The sequence below is a fragment of the Leptidea sinapis genome, chromosome 22 (genome assembly GCF_905404315.1).
Source record: "Leptidea sinapis chromosome 22, ilLepSina1.1, whole genome shotgun sequence".
NCBI classification, from domain to species: Eukaryota; Metazoa; Arthropoda; class Insecta; order Lepidoptera; family Pieridae; genus Leptidea; species Leptidea sinapis.
In genome coordinates this window covers 13,455,612-13,477,693 of record NC_066286.1, presented here as the reverse complement: position 1 = coordinate 13,477,693, position 22,082 = coordinate 13,455,612, and the positions used below count along the sequence as shown (strand labels likewise).

General features: G+C 39.1%; 1 long non-coding RNA gene across 1 annotated transcript; it reads left to right on the top strand.

Annotated features, from left to right (window-relative positions):
• The first annotated feature begins 16,402 nt into the window (after positions 1-16,402).
• On the top strand, positions 16,403-20,198 carry LOC126971056 (uncharacterized). Its single transcript, XR_007730805.1, has 3 exons — positions 16,403-16,569; positions 18,305-18,510; positions 19,845-20,198. It is a non-coding gene; the product is annotated as an uncharacterized LOC126971056 (long non-coding RNA).
• Positions 20,199-22,082: the final 1,884 nt, after the last annotated feature.

Here is a 22,082-nt window from a genome sequence, read left to right as displayed (position 1 = left end):
AACCATCTGAAGCTCACGTCAGCACGGTTTCTTTGCGGGTCGTTCAACTGTTTCTAACTTACTTCATTCATACGTGACACAATTAACGATAAGAGTCAGGTTGATTCAATATATACAGATTTTGCGAAAGCTTTGGACTACTTTCACCATTTAGTACTTTTATGTAAGCTACATCACCTGAGAATTCATGGTAATCTTTACAGATGGCTCACATCTTATTTATCAAATCGTACGCAACTAGTTGCGTTGAGTGGCTTCGAGTCAGTCCCATTTCTTGCTAGCTCTGGCGTGCCTCAAGGCTCAAATCGAGGTCCTTTGCTTTTTTTGGCATTTATAAATAATTTATTATCCAAAATTCGATGTAGTGCCTGGCGTACGCCGATGATATAAAAATCTTTCGCAAAATAAATGGACCAGAACATTGCTCCAAAGGGACATCGACACTATTTGGTAGTGGTGTAAAAGTACCCGCATGATGTTAAATTTAAAAAAGCGTCAACTGATTACATTTAATCGCAAGAAAAATCCATTTATTCATGATTATGATACCGACGTTAATGTTTTAGATCGTGTGAATGTGATAAGGGATTTGGGCGTCATCTTTGACTCGGATTTATCCTTCAAAAGCCATTACGATGATATTTGTTCAAAGGCAAATAGGACGTTAAGCTTTGTTATTAGAATCGCCAGACAATTTAAACAGGAAGACTCCTGGATATTATTATACAATGGTTAGTCTTTTAGTTAATTCAGCGGCGGTTTGTAAGAGTTCTCTGTAGCAGGTTGGGTGTTAGACGTAAAATTCCCGAATACTCTGAGCGCTTACGTAAATTTAACTTGCATAGTCTTGATAAGCGCAGATGGGTATCTGATACGTGCGTCTTACATAATATCGCGAATGGTTTTATGGATAGTCATATATTAAGTTTGATAAACTTTAAAGTGTCAATACTATCTCTGCGTATTCTATGTATATTTACGATCAATTCCTCAAATAATAATGTACCGCATAACAACCCGATTATGAGAATTTGTAGAGAATTTAATGAAGTGTGTGCTGATATTGATATATTCTTTACAAATATACACTTGTTTAAAAATACTCTTAATAAAACTTGCTATTTTACGTAAACTAATTCAATGTTTAACTTAAATTTCGTTATAATGTAATTTCTGTTGTGTCCACTTTTCATTTTTTACTGTATTTGGTGAATGATGTGTACAATTTTAATTGGATCTCAGGATCATAAAAATATGCTGTATTTGTTATTAGATGATAGTTTTATCTTGTTATCTGTTATTGTACCTACTTGTAAATAAATAAAATAAAAAACAATGTATGGGTTTATTTAGAGAAAAAGAATTCAACAGAAGCGATACATTTAAGGAATATGTTAAACAGTACTCAAAGTAGTTCAGAACCGACTGTCTGTTAGCTAAATCCAAATTTCTATGTTTGAAAATCCAAAATTGCACAAATAGAATAAAAACTATATGGGAAGTTATTAATAATTAAACAGAACGGTCAAGTCGAGTAAATAATAAGCACAAATTACAAATAAAAGGCAAACTTTTAAAGGAATACACTGAAGTAGCCAAAGCTTTTGAATTATTTTTTACCGTACTCCAGTCTCCACAACAAAGGAATTGAATTCCTCAACGACCTCCACTGTTGCCATAATGTAGAAAAGTGTACCAGAATGTAAATTTTTTTTTTTGATATAAGTCTTTCTTATATTATTAAAGTATTTAACTTACTTAAAGTCAAAAGAGCCAGTGACTTATGGGGTGTCTCATCTTATATTGTTAAATTATTAATTGAAATTATTGCTCCTGAATTGGCCTTCATTTATAACAGCTGTATTGACGAGGGTGTTTTTCCTGATTTACTTAAATATAGCGAAATAAGTCCACTTTTTAAATCTGGCGGTGCAACTGATCCTAATAATCATAGACGAACGAATCATGGGCGAACCTCAAGGCTCAATACTGGGACCTTTCCTGTTTCTGGTATATATTATTAACGATCTGCCATTTTTTATAAAAACCAAGTATCGTATAGTCTTGTTTGCCAATGATCCATCTTTATTATTTAGAATCAAACGTCAGCAAGATCAGTGTGATGAAATAAACAATGCTTTGTTAGGAGTATCAAAATGGTTCAATATGAATAATTTATTATTGAATAAAATTGAAACAAAATGTTTGAATTTTACGTTGCCAAATGTAAGGCAAGTACATACAAAAGTAAATATTAATGACACTGCATTGAAAATTGATGATAATACAGTATGTTTCCGTATAACATTAGATTCCAAATTTCAGTGGGGGCCTCATTTACACAATTTAACTAGTAAATTGAGTTCAGCAGCTTTTGCTGTAAAAAGAATACGAGAACTTACTGACATAGATATAGCAAGAATTGTCTATTTTAGGTATTTTCATAGTGTTATGTCGTATGGAATTATACTATGGGGATGCATAAGTAAATAATATCTTCATACTTCAAAAAAGAGCTGTACGTGCCATATACCAAATGAGCCCACGAGAATCTCCAAGGGAAAAATTCAAAGATATTCATATTATGACCATGTACGGCCAATATATTTATAGCAACTCCTGAACGTACATAAACATTATAATTTATACAGTAAGATAAGTGACAAATATAATTTGAACACTAGAAATAACTACAAGCTTATAGTGTCCCCTACTAGGCTCTGTAAAATAAACAATTCTTTTGCTTGCGATGGTATTAAATTTTACAATAAATTACCAAAAAATATATCTGGATTATCAATAAATAAATTTAAATCTTTTATTTAATAAAAGATTTCAATCAGACTTATGTCGAAGGCTTATTACAGTATTGAAGATTACGTAAACGATAATTTAATATGGAATTGAATAGAATTATAGTTGTTTTTTTTATGGATTTTATGGTTCAGCCTTGTATTGTTTTACTGGATTGCATTATTTTAAATATATTTTTATGTTTAAACTTATGTGTAATTGATATGTATGTCTCTGAATTGTATTTTTTGTGATTGAAGTTGATGAGCAATCTTTTGATTTTATGTCAATAAAATATTTTTGACTTTGACTTTAAAACATCTACAAACAAATATATACATTTTCTCTCTTTATAATATTTTTAAAGATAAATTCGTTAATGCTTTGCAGTGCTCGTAGATCATTAACTAAATAAAATGCGCATACCATTATTATTAAGTTAAATTATTTTGAATAAAAAATAAGTAAAATTAAGTCTCCATTTCTTCATTCACTTACTGGACTGTTCAAGTTGCGCATATAGGTATATTATGTTTAATAACATATAAATATATATATATATATATATATATATATATTATATTGTTCACTTTATAGTAATACAGGGTGGCGCAATAGAACGTGCATATTGCATCATCTTTTTTCGCGGGGTAGAAAGTGCGCGGGCGGGGGGAGTCTGCATCATTGGGTAGGCGGGCTCATGGAGTTTTGGTCACTATGAGTCACTTCGACGGGAAGTGTCGCGCATTTTGCGTGCGCGCATTTTACGAGAACTCTCGTTCATGCGTCGTTACTAGGCGTTTATATTGTTCTGAATATGGACTACGGCAAATTAGTGAAGCTCCGAGTGCTAATTCATTTAAAATATGGGTACAGCGTTTTGAAGAGACTGGTTCAACGTCTAACCACAAGCAAAAGGTTGTCCAAGAACATCTAGGACCGACGACAATATTGAGAGAGTTATGCAGTCTGTACGAGGAGATCCACAAATGTCTACTCGCAAGAGATCGTCTGTCTTACACTTATCGAGACGAAGTTTGCAACGAATTTTAAACTTGGATCTTAAACTGCATCCTTACAAGCTGCAGTTAACACAAGAATTGAAAGAGTCTGACTTCGGAGCAAGGCTCGCATTTGCTAATGAAATGCTTAATCGATTTTCCGATTTTGACAATATCCTTTTCTCAGGTGAGGCCCACTTCCATATCAATGGGTTCGTAAACCGTCAAAATTGTCGTTACTGGAACAGTGAGAATCCCAAACTCAAGCACCAGAAGCCACTGCATAGTCCTAAAGTGACAGTATGGGCAGCAATCTCTGGTAGAGGAATAATTGGACCGTTTTTCTTTGAAAATGCTCGGGGGCAAAACGTCACTGTTAATACCGAACGCTATGTTGCGATGTTGAAAGGTTTTTTGGCTCCAGAGCTTGAAAATTCAAGAATATTGAATTCTAGGACTTGGTTTCAACAAGACGGAGCTACCTGTCACACATCAAATGACTCCATGGTGGTTGTGAAACAGATGTTCCCTGGCAGACTGATTTCGAAAAGAGGTGATATCCCATGGCCCCACGTAGTCCAGACGTGACGCCTCCTGACTTTTTTTTGTGGGGATACCTCAAGAACAAAGTCTACAGCAATAATCCGAAAAACATCGATCAGTTCAAGGAGAATATCCGTGGTGAAATGGCAGCAATTACACCAGCATTACTGAAGAAAGTTTTCAATAACTTCCGTTTGCGATTAGAGGAGTGTCGTCGTAGAGAGGGTCATCATTTAGACGATGTTATTTTTAAAAAATAAACTTCAGTTATTTCTTAATAGTACCTCAGTTTTATTTTAACTATACCTTTTGTATTTATTTTTTAATCAATATTTTAAATATGCACGTTCTATTGCGCCACCCTGTAGATTACTAGTCACCACTGCCTATGAATATGCATTGCCGGGTAAGATTTTGTTTTAGCTTCAAGTACGGTGTCTGTTGTCTGGTCAAATTTATTAGAGAAAGACTCATGTTCATTTATATCACATAATATAATAATAAGTACATCGAGATATGGAAAATATGTTATAATGTTCCCAGCGGGAATCGAACCCGCACGCTAACTGTATCTAATCATAGAGAGATCGCTCGTCGAGTGATAATAATATTGTGAATTTTGAATTATGATTAATTGTCCCTCAATCGACGCGGGCGACGGGCACTCCCCTCGTGCAGCGGGCACGGGAGTCGATTGCCGGAGTCACCGTTACAATTATTTTTGGGAGCCTACAGCCTACTCTTAATCCTCCTACAGTATTTAAAGAACGTGTAATACGTGACTCTTCAATATAATTTCGCTTCCTATCATATCGCCATGCGTGACCTGCTCGTGTGCTGCGTACTGTAGCTGTGATAAGTAGACCGATCATGACTGCCTGGTACCTCCGACTTATTTCGCATGTTGATTTGTATCAGGTATTATCATGATACTCTCTGATGGGAACGTGACAAACAGAGGGTCCAACTACTATTCTACTATTGAACGGTATATTAAAGTCACACTCATCTATTTTATTCAAGTACTTAGATTTATAAAAATCACTTTTCAATCGTCATTTGTATTTGATACGCTGGAGAGGGAGGGCGAGGAAGAAGTAATAATATACTTGGAATAACTTTACATCGCGTTTATTAATAAGACAGATATAACATTAATTATATTCTGGATGCAACGACCTTTACTGTTTGAATTCATTGTTTTTATTAGTATGCTTCGTGAACATGATGGTCGTGATTATTGTCATATTTATTAGTTATCGTATCCAACAAATAACAATAACAAACAGTTTATTAACTATAACAGATCGATCAAGCACCACAGGCAGCACCCGTTCACGAGTTGACGCAGCCATCATTCCCGTCGCACATAATTATTTGAGGAAACAAGACGACCCGGTACACGAAGCCGCCGCAAGCAATGCCATTATGTGGAGAATTATTAAAAACAATAAAACGCTTTTCGCCTCGCATTCTTAAAATTTGACCGATAATAATTGCTATTCTAATTGTTATAAATAGCCAGCGCTTAAGGCGCTATAGTCCTAAAAAGTAACATTTTTGAAAATCTACATAAAATACTTCTACAAATACTACGGTTCCAATTTTTTGACATGCTTATCTTCATTTCTTTATCTAAATTATTGCAGTTTCGAAAACACGATTACGAAAAAAAATCTCGATAGATCTATTTTTGAAAAATAGGCTTTTTTATATGAATTGTTTTATATTATCATAAAACTATGATGGCTATAAACACAAAACTTATTTTATTCGATAGTTTATTAGTATTTATAAATATACCTCGTGGGTTTTATCAATTCGCTCTGTGAATTATTTTATATTATTTTTTTTTTTCGTAATAAACCAAACGTGATGCCTTGGTTGCATGCTTGCTCATGCCCATAGATCATACTCGCACACTATATACAAGAGATAGATCTGCAATTGATGTTTTATTATGTAAAATCAGTGTACCCAGGCTAAGAGATGGCGCTGCGCTATTTTTAGTAAAATATTTTACGCCCGTAGTGTACCGACTACCGTCGCTAGTCGCTAGATGGCGCTCATTGTGTTTATACTTTATCTATTGATTTTGATTGCATATTGCGATATTGATTAATATTGCAAATTGTTCTTACTTCTTTTATCTTTATTCGTGGATGGAAGTCCTTTATCTCATTAGGGTTTTGGTGTTCTGTGTTTTTAATGGTGTTTTATATTACATTAATTACCGCACGATAGTCAAGTCATGTTTTAATAACTAACATAAGTAAGATCTTTACTATCACTATCACTATCTCCATCTATCCATCTATGTATGTAAAATGATCGCCATCATGATTATAGTTATTATATACTCGGACACTCTTGTCAGAGTGGTCGTGGTTGCGCTGACGAGGTACATGGTGGGGTGTTCGGTGGTTCAATATTCTTTCTGAGGGTAGATCTCCTGGCGATGTGCTTCCATTTCTGACGGTTAGAGGCGTTGCGAGTACACTGGACTATGGTGGACTCAGTAGCCTTTGTGATGGCGTCTATCCAGCGAGTTGGCGATTGAGCCTGCTGGGGACACGAGTGAGCGGTTCTGAATCCGAACTGTATGTCGGGTATCAGGTTGAGCTCCGTGATGTAATGATTAAGACGCGCGAGAATTAATCTTTCGTAAAGGTTCCCGATCCAGTTAATTAAGCTAATAGGCCTATAGCTACTCGGATTAGCTTTAGGTTTATTGGGTTTTGGGATACCGATAACAATGGAATCCTTCCATTGTTCGGGGAACGCGCTATTAGACGATAGAATATTAAAAATGGTAACCAATAAAGTAATAAGAGTCGAGGGTAGGATTTTAAGAACCCTATTGTTTATAGTGTCGGGCCCCGGGGCCTTCGTGGAGTTAAGCTTCTTAATGATTAGCTTCACCTCTTCGTAAGAGGTGGGTTTTATTACATCGCCTGAAGGGCTCAGAGCAGAGCGACGTTCAACTTCACGATCAACTTCGTCAACATGTGTCTGGTCGGCTGCTGCATTTGGAGAGCACTGACTCTCGAGACTATCGGCGAGGCATTCAGCCTTCTCATCGTCATCGAGCGCCGGCTTCAGTCCCGGTCTGTCTAAAGGAGGCATGACAGTGGGCGGCTCCTGTTTGAACGCGCGAGGCAGCTTCCAGAAAGCCACATGTGATGGCTTAAGGTTGCCGAGCAAGCGGTCCCAACGTTCGCCGCGGAGTTCCGCGATACGTTCCCGTACCACCCGCTGTAGGTAGCGGAGGTGGCGCCTATTCTCGACCGACGGATACCTATCGTAAAGTCTAGTGGCTCTTTGCTTCTGTGTGAGTAAGTTCCTGACCTCTGGAGGCAGGTTTAGGCGATGCGGTTGCATCGTCGGAACCTGCCTGGAGCAGGCCTTGATCCTATTCTGTATATGTGACGTCACATGAGAGATAGCACGGACTTTATAGACTCGAGATCCTTTTCCAGTCGTTGCCAGTCGATCACTGTTTTCGTCGGTGGTTGAAAGTTAACCGGTGGGCCTAGATTTAGGACGACGGGCCGGTGGTCTGACTCTAATTTGTGAAAAACCTCGATTGAATTTACATTGAGCGTTACGTTCTTAAGTAACGCAACGTCTAGAATGTCGGGTCGGTGCGCGACGTTATCCGGATAACGTGTTGGTTCGTCGGGTGCTATTACTGAAAAGTTCAGCTTGTCTGTCAGCGAATCTAATAAGATTCCGTTTCTATTTGTGGCTCTACTGTTCCAGCTGGAGTGTTTGGCGTTAAGATCGCCGCCCACTATGACACTGACCGGACTCCCGCGGTTGCGAGGAGCTTCGGCCCGGATGCCCTGAAGGGAGCAAACTGATTTAATATTGAAAATTTCCTTTCCCTCTTGCGTGAGGTCGAGGACGACGAGAACCATGTTAAATGGTTGTGTGTTGTTGGTGCCACGCATACGGTGCACCTCGTGTGCAGGGTAACCCTGCTCTTTGAGGTCCGACAGAATGTCGGCCTCATCTATCTCTCTCGGGACGGTCCTAATAACGAACCTCAGACGCTTCTCCTCAGGCAGGGCGTACGTGTGGAAACCCACACTCAGCTCTCTAAGAAGAGATGTCAAGGCGCGGTGGTCCGCTACCTCCTTGGTCTCTAATTTGATAAGAGATTGGTACGCCCTTGTCTGGAAGAAGGGCGTCTTTGGGATCCTATTTTTGATCACCAACCAGCGGCCTCGGTCTCCTATAAAAATAGGGGGCGGGCGCTTGGTCGGAGGCGGTACGCGGGCTTTAGCGGGCGCGGGCTTTAGCGGACGCGGGCGCGGGCGCGGGAGTGGAGATAGTCGTGGCCGCGGCTTTCTTGGCGGGCGTGCCATCGACAGAAGGCGATTCGCGACCGCGCTTCTTTTTACGGCTCACGGTGGTGAAGCCGTCCGTGTCCGATGAGACACTCTCTGCTCTCGACGGTAGAGCAGTTTCCGGCTGGGCCGGTGAAGCACTGGAAGCCTGAGGGGCTTCCGTGCGGCAAGGAGTGACCGCGGGGACCTTAGGGGTCGCCTGCGCGTCAAAGTAAGCCTGAAGGACAGGCGGGCGGGCTGATCGGGTCATCACTTTTCTCGGTTTGACCGAGGCTACGGAACTAACATCGGAGATGTTGCCTAATTCCATTTCGGATTCCCCGTCGGAACCCGAAACGTCAGACGATGAGTTATAGTTTTTGGATTTCGCTTTGATAGCGGCATCCACTGTCTTATTTATTGTTTCAGTCATTAGCGGAGCGATCTTCTCCGTAAGGAGCACCGGCATCGTAAAACCGGCTAATTAACACTGATAATAAGTAAGCTACGTTCCGCGAAGGAACGTAACAGGTGCGAGACTCAGAGTCCCGAACAATAGCGCGCGATAACAATAGCTAGCCCAGGTGGCCTGAGCAGATAGTGCGATAACGCAGGTAATAAAAATATTCGAAGGAGGACAGATAACGCGGCACGTGTGCTCGCGTTGCCTGCCTGAATCGAACTCCTAGATGAGAGCGTTGAGAAGTATGATAGGAGTTAAACTGAGTGACAGGATAAGAAATAGTGAGATAAGGAAACGTTGTGGTCTGAAAGAAGATGTTGTGACAAAAATTGAGAAAGGTATGCTGAGATGGTTTGGACATGTCGAGAAAATGAATGAAGAACGATTGACGAAGAAAGTGTATAAGGCCAGTGTGAATGAAAGTGTTGGAAGGGGTAGACCTAGACGGACGTTTCAGGATCAAATCAGGGATGTCTTGAAAACAGGCCAGGTCAAGAGTACTCTAAACCGGAGAGCAAGTATGAAAGGATTAATGAAAGTGGACGAAGCGAAACAAGTATGTAAGGATCGTAGAAAGTGGAAAGAAGTGGTCTCTGCCTACCCCTACGGGAAAGAGGCGTGATTTTATGTATGTATGTATGTATCACAACCTATGGCTTTATTGCATTTGAGGTGTACATCAATTGATGTACTCGTACTTCATCCCGCATGATGTCAGGTTCTCGGTCAAGTATGTTGTGTGGAGAACATGTGAAGCTTAGTACCAAATTGTTGGAAAATAGTGATTGACAATATTCCTTCCACACATTCACGATATCCTTTATCTCCGTAACCGTATTCCCAGCGGAGTCCTCAACAGCCCACGTCTTAGGTTTAAATTTGCGTGTTATGTATCGCACGTTATCATGCAGATCTTTTGTTTGATATTTGTCGGAGTGCTGTTCCAGTTCATGATATATCTTACTCAGATGGTTATTGCGGTCACGTCGGCAAGCAGCTTGTATGATAGCTGACCTGGCATTTAGCTTCGTAATGCTATCACCACTGGCTTTAAGTTTCGGCGCTCTTCAACCAAATGCCAGGTTTCTTCCGTCATCCAATGTTATCGTTTTGGTAAGACGGTTTTCGGTTGTGACTCTGCAATCGCCTCCACAATATATGTTTTTGCCGAGATCCACAAGTAGTTAGAGTCATTGTTTCCGATACCTGCTCTCCATGCGGCATGTCTGTTCTGTATCGAGATGGTTAGTGACTTTGGATCTTTCACCTCCATTCTTCTAGCCATTTTAATTTGTCTTGTTATTTGCGATTTCAATCGCAGGTTTCCAATGAGCAGTTGATGGTCGGAATGACAATCAGCACTGGGAAGGGTATGTGTATTGGCCATTGAACTTTTCCATCTGGTTCTCACTATATGTAATCGATCTGATTGCGGTGTTTGCCATCAGGGGAGGTCCAGGTATATAGGCGTCTAGGATGGTGTTTGAACATCGTGTTTGCTATGGCCATGTTGTTATCGGCTGCAAACTCTATGAGTCGTTCACCCCTTTTTTTATGGCATAGGAGGACAAACGAGCGTACGGGTCACCTGTTGTTAAGTGATCACCGCCGCCCAGAATCTCTTCAGAGGAATCAAAGGAGCGTTGCCGGCCTTTAAGGAAGGTGTACGCGCTTTTTTGAAGGTACCCATGTCGTATCGTCCCGGAAACACCGCACAAGGAAGCTCATTCCACAGCTTTGTAGTACGTGGAAGAAAGCTCCTTGAAAACCGCACTGTGGAGGACCGCCACACATCTAGATGGTGAGGATGATATCCTAACTTGTGGCGTGTCGTGCGAAGGTGGAATTCGGCGGCCGGAATCAGGTTAAACAGCTCTCCGGAACACTCCCCGTGATAAATGCGGTACAAGACACACAATGAAGCGACGTCTCTACGCAACGCCAAGTGATCCAGCCGTTCGCAGAGCACTGGGTCCCCGACAATTCGAGCTGCTCTGCGTTGCACGCGGTCAAATGGATCGAGCTGATACTGGGGTGCGCCAAACCAGAGATGACAGCAATACTTCATGTGTGGCCGGACCTGCGCTTTGTAGAGCGCTTGTATGTGGGCCGGCTTGAAGTATTGCCGTGCTCTATTAATGTCGCCCAGTTTCCTTGAAGCCAATTTGGCTTTGCCTTCCAGATGACCACGAAATTGGCAATCGCTCGAGATTTCGAGACCCAGTATTCCGATACTAGGCGAGGCTTTGAGGGAAGTGTTGTCGAATTGCGGTGATACGACAAATGGGGTTTTTTTTGTGGTAAACGCGCAAACTTGAGTCTTCTGGGGGTTAAATTGGACAAGGTTAAATTTTCTCCATTCCGCGACCTACTCAAGAGAGGACTCGATAGAAGACACAAGTTTCTCCCGGCACTGGTCGACGATTTCCCGAGAGAGACCTGCATGGCCCATGTATACAGCATCACCAGTGCTGTCGTCTGCATAGCAATGAATGATGGAGGTGTCCAACATATCATTGATATGCAGAAGAAAAAGCGTGGGAGACAGCACACAGCCTTGGGGCACTCCAGCATTCACGGGCTTCGGGTTCGAGCAATATGCGTCGACAACGACCTGTATGCTACGCCCAGTGAGGAAGCTGGAGGTCCACTTGCACAAGCTCTCGGGAAGCCCAAATGATGGAAGTTTGGAGAGGAGTGCCTTGTGCCATACACGATTAATGGCCTTCGCTATATCCAGGCTAACTGCTAGGCCTTCCCCCTTGCTTTCAATAGCCGCAGCCCATCTATGTGTTAGGTATACCAGAAGATCACCTGCCGACCGACCATGGCGAAACCCGTATTGTCGGTCGTTGATAAACTGGTGACCCTCTAGGTATACCAAGAGCTGACGGCTAATTATGCTCTGCATGATTTTGGAGTTATTGGTCCTTAGGTTTCGAACACCATGGCCATAGTTCCCAACAATATGTCGTTTGCCCGTATTCATTGTTGTGTTGGCGTTAAAGTCCCCAATGATGATTAATTGCTCTCTTTTAGGGATCTTAGCTGTAGAAGACACAAGTTGACAATAGAAGTCTTTTACTTCTTCATCTTTGACAGAACTTGTAGAAGCATTGACTTGAATAATGTTGAGTGGGGTCGGTGATGCGCTAAGTTTAATGGAAATAATTCTATCATTAATAGAATATAAATAAAAGAATATACATTTCAACAATATAGGTATCGTATCCGAGGTTCTCGAGGGTGCAGAGAACGATTTTGGGAACACTTTTGAAATCCAAGATGGCCGCCGCGCAAAATTATGAATTCAACAATATCGGTATCGTATCCGTGGTATCTGCAGCCTCGAGAATCTCGGATACGATCCATAATGTTAAAATCATAATTTTGCGCGGCGGCCATCTTGGTTTCCAAAAATGATACCAAATTCGTTCTCGGCACCCTCGAGAACCACGGATACGATACCCATATTGTTCAATTCATAATTTTGCGCGGCGGCCATCTTGGATTTCAAAAGTGTTCCCAAAATCGTTCTCTGCACCCTCGAGAACCTCGGATACGTTACCTATATTGTTGAAATGTATATTATTTTATTTATATTCTATTAATGATAGAATTATTTCCATTAAACTTAGCGCATCACCGACCCCACTCAACATTATTCAAGTCTATGCTTCTACAAGTTCTGCCAAAGATGAAGAAGTAAAAGACTTCTATTGTCAACTTGAGTCTTCTACAGCTAACATTCTAACGCGTAACATTTCTCTCATACGTCGATAAAAAAGATTTACTTCAAATATGCATAAAAAATATCACATTAATTCGTACTCTAGTGCAACTGTAAGTTTTAAAAAATATTACGCGGTCCTTCCGGGTCGGCGGTCGTCGACCCGCATCGCTCGGTTCGTTCTAAGCCATTCCCGTGTCCATGCGTACTTATCGAATCTTACGTTCGAGCGATTTTTGCCTAAAGTGTTGGGAAAACCTCAGCTTAATGTTTTTTTTAAATCAGAGGAAATAACAGTTATTTAATTAGATACTTTTGTTTAAATAAATTTTTGATGTTGCATTTTTGACTTAACTATTTTGAAAAAAGCAAAAAATATGATAGTTCAAAATTGGTCCACTTTTGCATAATGCATTTGTTATATGGGGGTTAAAATTATCGCAAATAATCGCCCCTATCACCTCCTAAAGGGAATAAGACCCTGTATATCATGATGCATTTTATTATCCTATTTCAAGAATCTGCTACAAATCTAGCCGTAACTAAAGTGTAAAATAAAAACTTTTAAGTTGGTGGCAAGCTAAGTTGCCCTATCCAATACTTATTTATAATAAAGTACTCGTAATAATGCCAATTATATTATGTATCTTAATGGTAATAACCACCAACTTAAAAATGTTGTTGTCAGTATTATGTTAGTCTTCTGTATGTTTGTTGTAAATATTGTTTTTCGAGTCGATTCGGACTTTATTGTCATCTTAATGGAAGGACCGACAACCGCTACTGTGAGCGGTGAGTGCTCTGTCCATGTGAAGGTGTTGAAGCCCCGCCGACAGATGTTATCATTGTGTTCACCAGCGCTCTGCTAAGTGCCGTCTCCGTATTTATACTGACAGTATGACCACGTGGACAAACACGTACAATTCGACAGATAAGTCAAGAAAAAGTACATTTAGTATCGACACCCGCGAATGTCTGAGTCACTATCAGAGCCGCGAGTCGCTCGTCCTTGTGAGATAGTACCGTAAGCGCGCGCTTCTCAAGATACATTTCAGATCAAGGATGAGTTCTGATAACGTCCAAGATGCACAACAGAGGTCCCGATAAAGTTTCCTAATAGATAACGCGGCCATTGCGTTCATGTTGGATTATCTATACAATATATCAAAATTTATCTCCTAACGGACTGTATCATCCACAGGTTTCATCATCGCAGATTCCTTCCTGCGACATCCTTTTGTGCCGTAGACAACCACTGATGTACGGTTTTTGAAGTGAAACTTTTTTGCGCGCATGATGGTAGAATGTAAACGGATGAAACGCAATAATAATAATAATAATAGTGACATAAAAATGTGGGACGTTTTCGACCAAGAAGAGGGAGAGATCGATTGAGAAAGAGTGAGAAAGGGCGAACGTAGCATGAAGCACATAGCCATGGAGCAAGAGTAAGGAGAGAAAAGAAAAGGAGATCGAGAAAGAATACATGATAAAGAACCCAGTGCTCTGTAAACGGCTGGATCACTTGGCGTCGACGTCACCTCATTGTGTGTCTTCTACCGCATTTATCACGGGGAGTGTTCAGTAGAGCTGTTTCACCTGATTCCTGCCGCCGAATTCCACCTTCGCACGACACACCACATATCATCCCCACCATCTCTGGATGTGTGGCGTTCCTCCACGGTTCGGTTTTTAAGAAACTTTCTTCCACATACCATAGAGCTTCTATCTGCGGTGTTTCCGGGTCGATACAACATGGGTACCTTCAAAAAGAGCGCGTACTATTTCCTTAAAGGCCGACAATGCTGAGAGTGTGGGCCACTCTGGTGATCACTCAACACCAGGTGACCCGTACGCTTGTTTGTCATCCTTTTCCATAAAATAAATTTTGGTTGCAATTCTATCGCATAACGTCTTGTACATACTACAATGAACGAAGATCTTTTTTATTTATTTACATTATTATTGGTATGTTGCGCTCGGCATTATCACCAACAACCAACTCAATTGTAAGAACAATCCAGCTGCAATTCCCAGTGACCACACATGACGACGGTGTTCTCAGGTATCGTCCTCCGCCGCGGCCGCGCATTTGCGATATTAAAATGGAGCGGGTGATAAAGAGAATCAAATCCCTGTGATTGAATTGGTTGAATTGAATTTCGGTGGACTGGGTATTTTTGACGTTCAATCTATTTAATTTTAATCGATTGAAAATCTTATTTAGAGTAAAAATATTCGAATTTGAACTTTCCGGCTCCACCAATATTATGTTGGTTAAAAAAAAAATAAGATCTTCATACCTACTGTGTTATTTTTGTGAATTTTTTTAATTACTATTTTTTATAAACTGATATGAAATTTTATTTTAATTATGGTTATGTGTGTCATATAAGTATAATCTTCTTATATTTTTAAAACTATATATTATTTTGGTTAAGTATTTCATTTTAGGTCGCGGTGGATTAGTTACAACACACGTCATTATAATATTATTATGTACGCAGGATGGACACACACACACACACAACTAAACCAAACACAATCACTAATATATAATATGTTAATACTTACCCGAGTTCAATGACAAAGTTCACTCACAGATAACTATCTGCTGTATCATGTTATATGTACCTATATGTAGTAGACAATGGCAGCTCCTCTGTGGAGTCTCCATAGTCTGTACACGAAGGACACGCTGTGCGTTATACTTCATTACTAATAACTAAATATACTTATATTATATAATAATAATATTTATATACCTCCATAGTTTATTTAATTTCAAGGTGCTAATTCCGCTAAGTTCTGTTAGTCTGTATGTAGATGCTCACTCCACACTACAGAGTCAGGCCACCGAGGAAACCCCCCCCCCTGACCTCTCGACTGATCGATCGCCCAGGTGGCCGAGCCCAACTCACACACATCTCTCGTCTCAGAGCTCGGCGAGTCATGAGACTCGAGTAACAAAACTGAGGGGAATTAACAATTATTTAAATTTAATTACTTACATTGGGAATTAAAACAAAGATATTTATTTATAATATTGAACAACACCAAGCCCCAACACAGATTATACTCCACGATATAGATACATAATACAATATAGTATACTTAAACATACATTAATACATGTAAACATCCATCATATAGTTGACTGCACCCACCGGTGCCGGCGGCGATTACATACTGTCAACTGTCAAGTGACTCGAGAATGAAACAAAATGTAGATGACACAGGCGTACTACTGGTGGAAGCGTTGTAAACTAGGTATAATAGTTATTGTGGGCCTGGGCTGTAAGGATAGGTCTGGTCCTCTCTAACACTTGTGTTCTCTGCCCACCACACCATATCTGTATTCCTCTACGTTCTACAGCTTCTTCAGCCAATTTAGACAATATTGTTTCCCTTTAGTGAACAACCTTCACAATAATATGTATTAAAAAGTAAATAAATTTCCAAAGCACACAGATTAACGTAACAATCCTAAATATATAAGTCCACTATCTATATTTACTTAGATTTGACATCGCACATCAATCAATTACCATCCAGTAGGCAGTAACCACTCCGCAGTCCGCAGTCGTCAGTCGTCACCCAACTGTGAAGTGTGCCGGAAGCCGGACATTGATAATGTTATTGTGAACTCTCAACATCAGCACGTGAACTTTGTTATTGTTTAATAATAATATGTCACACAAGGTACTGGTGAGTGTTGACTGACTCCGTCGTATTATTAATTAACATCTTCATTTTTATTTCAATTAACTTCAGGCTTGACAAATGTTATTTACAGTGGCAGTATTATAAAGTTTTTCAGTTCCTGAATTTCATAGTTATTTTCACATTTGTTTTTTTTAATAGTTATGTTAATATACAATTAGTGACAATAGTGCAATGTAATTATCATGACATATAGATATAAATATAGTGCAGACAATTGACTTTTTGAATTAATTAACAACCAATATGTGTTAAACTAATAATATATAAGTTATTATTAGCTTAGCTCTAACAGTAGTGAGTAGGTATACTGTGCTATGGCTCAATCCTTTGGTTCTATCGAGATGAATCTTAATTATCACAAGCGACACTTGCTGTTAGAGTCACTACGTTACGACCTCTTGCTAAATATTGTGATTTGAATGTCAGACTCAATCTGTAGCATAACTCACTAAGAGCGCATTTAATAATCTAAAATTATATTTGAAATGTTGATTGTACACTCAACACTGACTGTTTCACTGACACACACACACACACACGAACGTAGAAGACAGTCGTTATTTTTATCTTTTTAGGACGCGAGTTTTTAGTGATTGAATATTTAAAAATAACTGCGAAGATGTGAGCGGTGGAGAAAATACAGCTTTGTTTAAATTTGTAAAGTGTTACAAATATATAAAATATATTTTAGATCATCATATTATAGTTTTTATTAACCAAACAAAACCATTATATTAAACTTTAAATTGAGCATTGCAAAATGCATCCTAATCGATATCATAAATGTCATTGTTATTTTATTTATTTGTTCAGGACTAAACTACTTCACTGTAAATTATGAAGTTTATCTTTTTAAAGTAGGTAATGATATTTGGAAGTACTTCCGAAGAATCGTACGAGGTCAAATTCACGGAAAGAATCCTGCAGTAGTCTATTATGTACCTATATTATTAATCGGTTTCAAAAAAGGTGGAGGTTCTCAATTCGTCGTTATTTTATTTTTTATTTTGCATTTGTTACCTCAAAACTTCCGACTGGGTGAACCGATTTTGATAATTATTGGTCCAGATCTGACAATGCCATCCATGAGAAAACCATAAAAGTCTTAAAATAGTCGGTGTCAGCGAAGATAGTTTTGTAACTACATGCATAGTTATATGTGAGATGTGCTTGAGTCGTGAGGAGGCGAGAGGCGAGAGCGGGTCGCGGCGGAAGCACACCGATTCCAAAAATAACAATAATCGTAACTAGAATTAGATTAATTAATTAGATTGTATAAAAATACGCAATTATTTTTATACATGTGTACTTCAAATTCACGAAAAATCATAAAATAAAATAAAATTTTCGCAAAAAAACAACCGACTTCAAAAACACTATTCCAAAACAATAGATATAATGTGCACTAAAAAGTATAAAAATAATTGCGTATTTTTATACAATCTGATTAATTAATCCAATTCTAGTTACGATTATTGTAATTTTTGGAGTCGCTGTCAGTCAAGGTAGGCTTGTAACTACATACATAGTTAAAGGTCGGATGTGCTTGAGTCGCACGCGCGACGTGAGGAGGCGAGAGGCGAGAGCGGGGCCGCGATGGAAGACGATGGCTGGCTCATGACGTGCGTCATGCTCGTTAACGGGCGCTGCTTGTGGTGGCAGGATGATCCTATTCATTTGATTTATGAATCAATCTGACTCAAGTTAATTGTTTCAGATACTATTAGTCCTGACCTACGCTGTCCTGCTGGCCAACGAGACTCTGTGTAGAATGTTGCCAGCACACAGAGAACGGACCCACCAGCCGCTACCAGACCAGACAAACACAACACGGAGCCATTCTGCAGACTACATCAAGTACAGCTACTTGATAACTACGTACTTATAGCAGTTGAGATGGGCTGCGGATCTGAGACGTTGCAGGTACTGAGTTGCTATTTAAGTTTTTAATATTTGTATTAGAAAACTGGTGACGGCCCGATTTACAATTTCAGTCAATTGTTTTGTGCTCTGAGGAGCCATCGCCTGTCCACTCCAGGAGAGGAGGGGAGGAGACTCATAGATCAGTTTCGGACGCCGTGTCCCAGGGATGGGGGACCTCAATACTTACCAAAATGAAAAAATACCAACCCCATATTCAGCAATATTGATTGGTTCTGGAGATATTTGCAAATTTATGTTATTTTCCAAAAATAAAACTGTCAGAGAAAATTTAAAAGTACAGCCTCACTGTTCCGTCTATGTTCATGATTTTTTTGTCTCAACTAAGCTCAATAGTAGGCCTTTTGTATCATCCATTTACCAGTGGGCCGCTCCTTTGAACAGGATGCCGGCTAGATTATGGGTACCACAACGGCGCCTATTTCTGCCTTGAAGCTGTAATGTGTGAACATTATTGTATTTCGGTCTGAAGGGCGCCGTAGCAAGTGAAATTACTGGGCAAATGAGACTTAACATCTTATGTCTCTAGGTGACGGGCGCAATTGTAGTGCCGCCCAGAATTTATAATTTTTTTCAAGAATCCTGAGCGGCACTCCGTTGTAATGGGCAGGGTGTAAAATCCAAACGCTGTTAATCATCGCTTTTTATTAATGGAATTAATGTCGAAACAATTCAGCTTTTTAATAATTAAATATCTAATTAAGAATTTAACTTTGAGAGGTCTTACACAAAAACCAAACATTTTTTCCAAAACCTATCTTAAAAACTAGTAGTAGGTAGGTAGTAATATAAATTAATGTCTGAAAATATCATATTTCTAGCATTAGCAGTATGTATCACAACGTGTAGATATAACAATGTGCTCCAGTCAGACGACAGTTATTATTTCTTTATAAGCTGCGATATTTAATCTGGGAATTGCAAACTTGGAAAGTGTTTTGTTCAGGTATTTAATGTTATTTTTTTATTATTGTTCATGAACAATAGTCGATTTATGCTGACGTTCAATACATATAATAGAACGTCATTGGTTTATGCTTAAAAAAGGGTAATCAATGAATGTTTTCAAGACGACTCATACAGGTCAGTGGCGAGGCTGTTCCCTGAGTTCTGGCCAGTTTGGTGCGAGATAATGTGAGTGAAAGGATGTCAATGTCGACAGATACACCGAACTAGTTACTGGGGATGTGGTCCATGCGGCAGCTTGATGCGGAGTCCGTGATCAAGATATATGTTGTAGTTGTATGCGCATCACACGGACTCATAGAGTGCAACAAAAATAAATTAAAGTAATTCAAAAAGGTTTTTCTTTTCAGGATTGTTGTGCGTATGACGGAGACGAGGAATGCCAAAAGTAGTTAAGAAATAAGAAAAGTTTTAAACAACTTCAGAGTGAAACTAGAAACTATATTTGACAGTCCACCAGTCCATGATGTGATGTGATCGAGCAGATGATCACGGATCCTGGTCAGATAGCAGGCCTTCTGTTACCTGCTGGGTGTTACCATGACAGATACGTTACAGACAAGACATGAACTTGATAACACTCTTGAATAGGAGCGACTTACTTTATAATTGGTTGAAGTTTTTAATTTACATTTACTTATAATGATAGGCAGAAATATAATAAAAATTTAATTAAATTAGTAAATAAATAATTAGTTACGCTATATTAATATCTATCAACCGTTCAATGAAAGTCCGTTAACCACATAACGTTGTTTCGTCACGTTCATCCTCAAACAAATAAGGAGAATTCGTGACAAAAGAGAGTTTACCTTAAACTGATTATTTTTATATGTTCGGCGAGTAAAGTTTGGTAGAATATGACGAACTTATTACTCTATTATTATGATTAGTTGAAACTTCGTAATGTTGTAACTTGTCGTCAAGCGCTCTGGTCGGCGCGCGTTATATTAGCGCGTGATGACTGATGAGAGAGGCTCTGGTTTTGAACTGTGTCAACTGTCAACTGTCAACTGTCAACAGCCGACTACCGCTCCGCATTCCTGATGATAAACATAATTATTTATATTAATGTACTCATAGTATTGTAACGATAAAGTATTTCAATGTTGTATGTATGGCCTTAGTAATGTGAGAGTCTGCATGTTTCTCATTAGCAACTAGTAACATATAACTCAATCACGCCACAACTGGGGAATTAGACACGTGTCACGCGCCTTAAGATTGAAGCCACTTGGCCACGCTTAACATTATTATACAGTACATTATATTATAGTAAGTATAGTATTAAGTAAGTATTATGCACAAAGGTAGGAAGTAAGCCATTCTTAACGGGAGTGGAGTTTGTAGGACCAGACTAAAACGAATGACACTCCGACACGACAGAGTAGTTGGATCATGATGCATGGTGAGCTATACGGCACCAACAAGAGAACTATATACAAATTATTATAATTTTAGCAAATAAATTGCAAATAGTTATTGTTCAAAAAACGCGGAGATATTTTTGAAGACTTTTTGACTGCCTTTCTGTCACAGTCTGTCAAAACGGTTAATCAAATAAAAAAACAATATATGAAAACTCTAAAATATGTGTCAAACTATAAAATAATTTATTATTAATTGAAAAACTTACCACAGAAACGAATTTCTGGCGTCCTGTTAAATGGTCAATGGACAAAAAAAATTGTAGTGTTAAGGATTTTCTTAATAATTATACTTATCATGCCATACGCACAGACGAATAAAAAAAGAAGGACTCCGCGCCATGATATTAAGAAGTGAAGCAACATTACGCTAGTGTAAGTGCAGTTACGGGGGATACCTGATAACACAAATTTTTTCCCGTTATTAATCATAGTATTATATAGCCACATTTTTTTAATATCTGATAGTCAGATTGTTTCCTTAAATAAAATAAATATCGTCATATTATGAGTAAATAAATAAATTACATAAACAGTTACACCTTGAAAGTAAGGATTGCAGGTTTGATTCCTGTGCCCGTGTCTTGTTTGCAGTATCTTTGTTTTAACTGATATAAAAATGACTTACCAACGTTTCTTATTTTTAAGAATACCTACACAAAATTCATTCTTAAATTCGTTTTTTTTTGCCACTGACGTGGTTTCAAATAAGTAGATTTTTAGAGAACAAACAACTACTTATGTTCTTAATAGTGATTTGGTAGCTAAGTAAATACACATCATATAGTAGGTATCACTTATATAAAGGGTCTTAAGTTCAGTTCTTGGTACAGCGTCATCTTCCTACAAAGACAAAATTACAATTCATACTTTTATGTCCGTGACAAATGCGGTCTGCCATCTGTCAGTCATTTTGTGTCTTAAGACGCCACGTCTCTCCACAACGTCAAGTAATGGAAATTTTCACAGAGTCCTGGACCCCTCACAGTTCGAGCAGCTCTGCTCAAGGATGGGAACAATACTCGTTATGTGGCCGGAACTGCACCTTATAAAGCACACAAATATGGGCCGGTTTGAAGTAGTGTTCCACACTACTTTAAAAAATGTTGGTAGACTAAAATAAATTAATTGGGTAAATGAGACTTGACATCTTATGTCTCA